Genomic DNA, 9,385 nt, shown 5'->3' on the forward strand with positions numbered 1-9,385 from the left:
CACAGACGTTTAATCATCCATAGTTAGAATAGTAATAATCACGTAAATATAACAACTACTATTAACATTAGTTGAGCACTTACTAATGCCACTAATAATAATAAACATATACTAATTATATGCTTGACTCTGTTCAAAGTATTTTACATATAATTAATTTAATCCTTCTAACAACCATATGAGGTAGGTATTACTATTAGCTCCATTTTTAAAATAGAGAAAGTGAAGTTAAATTACCTGCCCAAGAGAATATTCTTAGTAAGAAGTGGATTCGGAGCTTGAACCCAAGAAGCCTGGCTTCTTTTAGGTTAAAGAAGTCCATTCTTTTAACCTATACTTCCTCAATCACTATGTTCATATACTGTGTTAAGCACTCCACAAACTTCTCTATTTTGGCCTCAAGTAACAGAAAACAATTTCAATTCATTTAAATAATAATGATATGAACAGAATTCCCACAATAGTTCAGAAATAAGACAAATTCAGGGTTGGTTGATTTAGCCATTTACTGACCTCTCAAGAAACTAGATCCTTTCTAATCTTCCATTGCTGCCCAATGTCAGCCTCATCCTACATTTTGTCCTCCTTGGTTCTAGGAAGGCTTCCAGTAGCAACATATATTAACATGATTCTACATTCACGTCTGTGTCATTTTGGTCCGTTTGAGAAGCAGAAAGCAAATTGGAATTGTACATGCAAGAGATTTATTGGAGGAATGCCTATGAATGATATGGGGTAGGAAGGAAATGTGAGAGGATCCTTTAGCTACATGTGCCTTGGGCTAACACCAAAACAAAACGCAGTTCTTCCAGTAACATGGAATGGAGAACAGATGATTGGTAGCTATAACCAATATTCACTACATGTCGCAAGAATTCTATGTAGTGGTGCTAAGGAAACCACTGAACAGGACTTAAAAGCAAGGTTAAGTGGACAATCTTGCACTTAAATCATGAACTTGTAACTTTTTCTTTCATTGAAAATTACTTCTCATGAGGAGCCAAATTATTCAGTTTAGCAATGATCCAACTGGCAAATGGAGTATCTCAAAATCTAAAGTCATAATTTTTTCTCGTTTCTATCAACAGAAGGCACTAATTAGAGTTTAGTATGGAGTTCAAAAGAATGCCTATTCTGAGGATACTCTTTCTCATTATGCCAAGAGTTGCTTAACATTTTTTAAAACCATCCATTCTCATCATAATCTTAAATTCTATTGCACTTTTTAGCCTACATATATGCAAATACATCAGAAAATATTTCCATAAGCTGCCACAATAATTTAGAATTTTCTGAGAAAGTGATAACTATCTTGTGATTGAAACAAATATAGACTTGGAGTCTGAAATTTGGATTCAGGCCCTGCTCTCAAACTGTCACTTTGGCAAGCTTTGTCAACTCTCTTAGCTCAGTTTCTCCATCTTGGAAATGGGAATCAATACTTACCTCATACATCTGTCACAAGGTCTTAATGTGTTAATCAATTTTAAAGTAATAAACTGTAAAGTGTTAACAGTCTATAAATTCTCTATGAATATAAACTAGTAGATAATAGACTCTATTATACATACGGAATTACCTTTACAGTACAAAGCTTTGAGACCCTGAGCTTGTGTGTGCTTATGAAGTAAACTGAAAAATCTGAGGAGAATAACTACCCGCAATACTCTTATTCTGGGGAAAAAAACAAAAAGATGCTCTGGAATTTCTGAATTCACAATTCAGTCCAAACAACCAAATGATTTTTAAATTTCTCACTTTAACAGAAGCTTTGTGGATAAAACAATAAAGGCCACACAATAGCCTCTATAAAGCTATTGTATTGTATATTCATTTTATATTCACTCCAACTTACTGCATTTCAGATTTCATAGCTTCAGTTTCACCTGGACACACTGAATCTCACCTCACTTTCCCCATTCATTTCTGAGCCACTGATTCTGACTGTCCATATGATCTTTTCACTTGAATTTTCATCTATGCCTTAAAATGAGACTGGTCAGAATGTTTCCACAACACCCCCAAATTCCTCATCACTCTCAGCATTAATACTGATACGGACTGGTTGCCTGGGAATCATTTTTGAAACCTCTGTATTACCTCTGTGAATTTCCTGGAAATACCACTGGTTTTGTATTTTCCCAGACATGGCTCTAACCTGAATGTTAATCCATCCACTCTAAGGTTAATGCAACATCCTCCTTTCTTCTAATTTCTCCCCATCAGTCTGCTCTACGTATACAATGTTCTTCTAGCTCTTCCTCTTGCTAAAATCTTGCATTTTCCCTTAAAGCCTTTACATTTAAGGATAAGGCAGTGTTACTCAAATAACAAAAAGTATACAGTATCATTAAATGGACATCTTCCATTCTCCTTCCTTTCAGTTATCCCAAGTATAGACAAACATGAAAGTATTTGTAAGTTCAAGATGAATTTCACAGCTGAATGTATTCCTGTGATTGCCTTGCTGAGAACCATTGTATTATTTTCCAAAATTTGTGAATTCTCTTGTTCCAAGGTCCCAGGCAACCACAGATAACACATGGAAATTAGCATAACAACAGATCTATCCAAACATATCTATCAGTGGAGAAACCAGAAAGGTGTAAAACCAAATGCTTTCACTAATCTGCATCATGTTTCACAGTAACAAAGAAGTAGTGAGACTGGATGTTGAATCACTGCATGTTAGATAAGCAAATTCCATTTTAAAGCCTCATACTCACTCACTGAAGAGACCTTGTTAATGGAATGTCAGAAATTAGCCTCCCATCAAATACAGTATGAGATGCCTGTTCAGGATTTCACCAAAATTAAAATGAAGGCATTTCACAGCCAAGACGGAAACCTGCCATATGTCCTCTAATAAGCATGAGACAAGTCAAAATATTCATCCAAGTAGATACCCATTGTGTTGAGGCATCATGAGACTGTTAACAGTTTTGTTTACAACTTAGCACTGCATTTCCTCGTGTGACTTAAAAATAATTGAGTCTTTTCCCTGTGCACTGCCCAGTAGCTTTTTCAAAGTTGCTATAGATTCTTAAAGACTTTCTTCTCCTTAGATAAAGAATCTATTTCTCATATTTCAACGTACTAGATTTCTCACACTGAAAATCAGTCTTCAGGAAAAATAAAAATATTAGAGACACTTTATAAAGAGACTAATTAAGAGAGTAGTTTTCTTTATTTCCAAAGGTTACTGGTAGATCTTCATCTGTTGTGTTAATTACACCCACTCAACATTAATTAAAGCATATGTTAGGTCTTTCTTTTTGTGGACATATTAGAGGGTTGAATGGTCTTTGTTAATTTTAGCTTTGGGACAACAGACTGGCATTGACATGGCAGGCATTAATTTTTTTGCTTCATACAGCTTCCAAAGCTGATGTGTTATTGTCAGGAGCTCTTTTTAAGATTTGTAAAATATTATTAAAGTAGTTGATCTGTTCTCATCACACTAAAGGTTTCATAGAATTTACTTGTTTCTCTGTGCAACAGACATAGCTCAAATTATAAATGAAAACTTATTATTTTATTTTTGAGTCAGACTTACTTTCTCTCATGACCAGTGTTTTCAAGATAACATGAGAAAATGTCTACAGGATCAATGATTCCATAAAAAATCAAAATACAACAAAACCAACAAAAAAGAACAACTTACCTTGTCAGACATGGTAGGTGGGAATAGCATGAGATTCTGGGAATTCCAACTACTAAATATGGGACAGCCATTTCAAAACAAACTTTCCTATGAAAAGCTTTACTACAATGGATTAGAAAACCTGTAGCCTATGTCTTCTAACAAAAAGTATATGCATTCTTTTAAATCTGAACTCTGTCATGACGCAGTCATAGGAAGTGCAGTACCCAGGCAACATGACACCCGGTTTTTAAGTACTCTCCTCAGTCCAGAGTGTTCGACTGGACTTTTAGGTAAAAAATCACCTCTTCTACATAGGACTTTTTTTCTTACTCCTTTGAGCAGCCTCTTAAGGCAAGCTGTAGTATAACAGATACTGACAAATGATGTGGCTATGCAACACTGAAGATGACCAGAGAAATGCTAACATTTTGAAGATATAGAGGTTTCTCAGCCATATAGTAATAATCATACTTGGGTGGTATGACAGACTCACAGAGTCATGAAACTGAAAAAGACGTCGTTATCCGGTCTCTTCTGGTGACCACACTAAAACAAATGTAAAATTCCTAATCTATCTATGCCAGCTCCTTCCTCTCCCCCTTCATGGCACTTCTCCTATCATCTACCTGTGCACAGCAAGATATGTTTGTTCAGTCTTTCACTTTCTTTACACTTCTACATCTTTCCTGTCCAACTCACCTATATTACGGCTTCAAGTGTTACCAATTTTCCAAAGGCTCTTCAGGCTTTAATCTCTGCATCAAACACTGAGCTATAGTTTGCAACATCCAACTGGACCTTTCTACCTGCTGCTGTGTATAAGACTCACCTGGCTCATTGTTTTAAATGTGATTTCTTGGATAGCACCTCTTAAGAGACTTGGATTCAGCATGTCTGGGTGGGACCTGAGGATGTGCATTTCAACACACATCCTAGGAGATTTGGAAGTTAACATCAGTAGACTACACTTCGGGTAACACTGACCTGGGTAAGTATCACATAGGGCTAAAGTTGCTCCACAGAGAAAGATCAAGAGCTCAAATGACAGTGTCAAATGATTTATGACAAATTTTGGCTAAGTTGTAGTGGGGGAGTACAGTGAAAAGGACCTGAAGCAATGATACTACTCCAAAACAAGCCTACATCAAGCAGAAGCCAAATCAATTATCCACAGGATTAACTTCACCTCATCTTCCTAAATCTCCAAGGCTGCCACTATCACTGCCCTACCCTGATCTTACTAACTTACTATCATCACTTCCCAACAATAACTCTCTTCTCCATAAGACATTGAGCATTCATTCTTGATCTATGACTACAGCATTTACACTGCCTTCACTTCCAAGTGTCGACACCTTTTGTTCTACCTTTTAACACCCAAGTTAAACTTCATCTCCTACACATAACTTTTCCTAGTTCATAGAATCATTGAATTGTACAGCTGGAAAGGTGCTTACACATCATCTAGTACAATGCTCTTGTCCAGTGATGATGAAATCAAGGTTCAGAAATTTAAATTTCTTTATTTAAAATAAGAGTCAGTGGGCAATGGCCAGAACCCCAAGCCTACTTCATGATTCCAAACCCCATGCTCTTGCCACCATACCACACTATTCTCTTTGATGTCTCTCTTCTTAAATTTTGTGTCATATATCCATTCACCACTTACTCATTCAATACATATTTATTGGAGACCTATTATTTTCCATGTAATAGGTTAAGAGCTGGGAAAAAAATGGACTGGGTATGGTCCCTGTTATCATTAATGCCATTAAATTTCCCACTCATTTTACATATTTCATTATTATTTTATACTGTTATAGATTCTTTAGTGTATCCATCTTGTATCCACAATGAAACTACACACGCCTTTAAGGTAGCAATTTAATTTTAATGTTTTGTTTCCCACAGTCCCTAAAAAATGTGCGGAAATGTCCTATGAACTGGAGGATATTTAATAGATATAGCTCCCTTCCACAAAATGCCAGCAGCATTGTGACCACTGAAACTGTCCTCACGCATTTCTAAACACTCCTAGTTGGGCAGAATGACCCCGATGTAGTAGAACTATCTTCAGTTGAGAAATACTGTCCCCGTATAATACTTTGCACACAGCATTCGTAAAATATTTTCTTTGGATAGTACTGAAAGAGAAACTCCAAATAAGCTGCATGGATGATATAAGAACTCACAGAAGAAGAGCAGGCTGAAAATTGAACTTCATGAGAAATAACTGAAGATATAACAATTTGCTATATGTATTGCCAGACATACAAGATATAACTAGTGGTATCCCCACATTTATTCAGCCTCTTTACAAACAACTGACTTATAATTTGAATTTAAATTTTACCTAGTTTGAATTTTTAAAAGCCCTAAATATTCTTTAATTATACCCTTCAAGTTTTGCCTTCAAACTTCCCCTTGATCTTCCTCTTGCCTTCTGTTTTGGAGGAAGTTATGTCTAAACCCATTTTCAAGGAAAAATTATATCTGTACCATTGAAGCCATCCTCTGTAACTTTCTCAATAGAATCACTATTACTCTTACTAGTAATAACTGTTTCAAAGAAAAAAGAAGTCAACATTAACAATCACTTATCACAATTGTATATTCAATTTTTATACCAATTCTATAAGATATATATATAGTAAATGTGATTATTCTGACTTTACAGATGAGGAAAATTCAAACCATAAAGTGTTATAATTTGCCTGTAAACATAAATCTGGAAAATGGTGGAACCAGCATAGAAACATTCGTTTCTTGACTATAAATTCAGCAGTCTTTCCATTTACAGCACATTTCCTATTGTATCTCCCCTTCTTTGAATTTTCAGTCTTTTCTACAGCATTAATAATTTATCCTCTCTCCTAAACATTTGCTCATATGCCACTATTGAGGAAAGAAAACAAAAAAACCTACTATTCCCTGCCTGCCTTTCCCTGAAATTCTCCCTTTCTCTTCTCTTCATCACAGCTGTATAAAAGAATAAACTATTAGTTCTCAGCATTCAGTCATTCCTAAATTAATTAAAATCTAGGCTCTGCCCCAAAACTTTACTGAAGAGTCCTTCAATAAGGTCACCAAAGATTTCTTAAACATCAAGTTCTATGGACTCTGCACGGTTCTCTTAATAACCAGACTCTTTACAGCAGTTGAGGCAACCACACCCTCCCCCTTATTCAAATATTCTCCTTCTTTGGCTATTATGACACTAAATTCTCCAGTTTTCCTCAAATATCATTTTGTATTCAGTTTAGTTTCTTTAACTCTTTCTTGTTCCTCCATCTATCCCGTAATCGTAGACAGAATCTAAAGCTCTGCCCTTCTTCTTGCCCTTAGATACTCTCATCCTCTCACGTGGCGACTATCATCACCTCTCCATAGATTAATGGAGACATTTCTTGGCTTTTTAATCTCCAAATACATGTGTCCATGAATAGTTAAAAAATAGTTAAATAGCTAAATATTTAAATATTTTTAGTTACAACAAAAATAGTTAAAAATACTTATTTTGCAGCTCCTCAAACTCACCTTTCTCCCATTTAAAATCTTCTCCTTTTCTTGTGATGCCTATCTAAATTAATATTAATCTTATTTCAAGATGGTCTCCAAGATTCATTTATATTACTTCTGTAATAGTCTCATATCTATCCAAAAATATGCACTCCCAAGCCTCGGTTCAGGCCCTTAACAAGTCTGAACTGTGTCATTTAAAGATATGTGAGATATTGAAACATGTTGAGTAAATGCCAATATATTTCACTGATTTTTTAACATTCACTTTGATAGTTCCCCTATTTTTAATAAAAAAATTAATAAAGACACTGCACTTAGCTTGAAGCATGAATTTGCATCAAGTATCCTTAGAGAATGATCCTGTCCACCATCTGCTTCAATGCAGTTCCCCCCAACCGCCACATCTAAACTACTTTTATTAAGTGATTATAAATTTTATCATTACTTTCCAGAGGAAAAAAAAATTCCAGAAAAGAAAGCTAATCACTAGAGTTGCTGAAGAAAATGAAGATAAAATTACGAGTCTAAGAAGTGGACATACTATGCATGGAAGTTTAACAACAAATTTCAAAGTAACTCTGAGGTGAAAAAGAATCATAATGGATATTACAACATACTTAGAACTAAACAATAAAGAAATTGCATTAAAGTATGTGAGATGCAAATAAAACAGAAGTGAGATAAAAACGTATAGCTTTAAATGATCACATTAGGAAAAATATGTATGAAAAGAAACCCAATCTTTGTAGCAATCAGGAAGTGCTCATTATAAACAAAATCAAACACATTACACATTGGGGACATTAAAAAAATTAGAGAAGACCAAATATGAAGCTGTAAGAACTGTCATACACTCTATATTGCATGCAGGAGCGTAAATTGGTGCCTGGTGGGTATGTAAACTGATACCAACACTTAGATAAACTGTTCAGTGTTTTCCATTACAATCTAACTTACACAAACTTTATGGATGAATAATTCTGCACTTAGCATTTAAAGTAATTTATGTCATGTGCTCAAAGAGAAATGTACAAGAATGTTTATAGCAAGACTATGTGTGATAGCAAAAAACTGGAAATAAGCCAAATGTTTAATAACAGCACACTGGATATATAATTTGTGGTATATTCACAAAACTGAATATTCTACAGCTCTGACAGTGAAAGAATGAATCTGATAGATATAATACTAGCTGAAAAAAATTTTCTAAAAGATTCATTAAATATTATATATGTAAAGTTCAAAAACAGAGGTTAAACTATATTCTTTAGGGATGCATATTTAAGTAACAAAATTTTAAATAAACACAAATCGTATATTTATATGGAGTTTTATGTATATATATATATCATGGTACTGATCACATCTAGAGGACAGAGAGGGGACTGTGATAAGGGATGACTGCACAGAGGGCTACTAGAGTTCATAGTTATCTGGTTCTTGATCTGAATAGTAGCTATTTAATTATTCATTAAACTGGATATATATGCTTTTACAGTTTTCTACATGTATATCTTAATCCAAAAACAGTTTTAAAGGAAAGTCTAAAAATCAATGAGCTAAGCATGCAACTTTAGATGTCAGAAAAAGAATATCAGAAAAAGTCATAAGAAAATAGAAGGAAATAAAGCTGAAATCGGGAATTAATGAAATATAAGACAAAACAGAGGTGATGAGTAATGTCAAAATGTGATTCTTAGGAAAGACTAAAAGAAACCAAAATTGACAAAACTAATCAAGAGGAAAAAGGACAAGAGCACTATATTAGGAATGAAAAAGTGGGCATAAATCAGGCAATACAGAAATGAGAGAAAAGGAAAGTACAAATAATATTAAGCCAATAAATTTGGAGATACAGATGAAATGAATAAATTCTTAGAAGAATATCAGCATCAAAAAAATAACTCACAGGGAAATAGAAGACCTAGATAGTTTTATAATTTAACAAACTGAATCATAGTTTTAAAATATTTGATTAAAGAAAAATCCAGGCCCAGGTGATTTTACAAAGGTGTTCAACCACACATTAAAGGAACAGACAACTCAAATTTTATGTAAACTATTCCTGAGAACAGAAAATTAAGGAGTACTCTCCTATGCATTGTATGCAATTACAAAAAAGACAAGTACAGTACAAAAAAGAAAAATCATAAACTGACCAACTTCATGAGCATAAATAAAAATTGCTCAAAAAATCTAATGCAATTCCAAACAAAA

The sequence above is a fragment of the Manis javanica genome, chromosome X, assembly GCF_040802235.1.
Source record: "Manis javanica isolate MJ-LG chromosome X, MJ_LKY, whole genome shotgun sequence".
NCBI classification, from domain to species: Eukaryota; Metazoa; Chordata; class Mammalia; order Pholidota; family Manidae; genus Manis; species Manis javanica.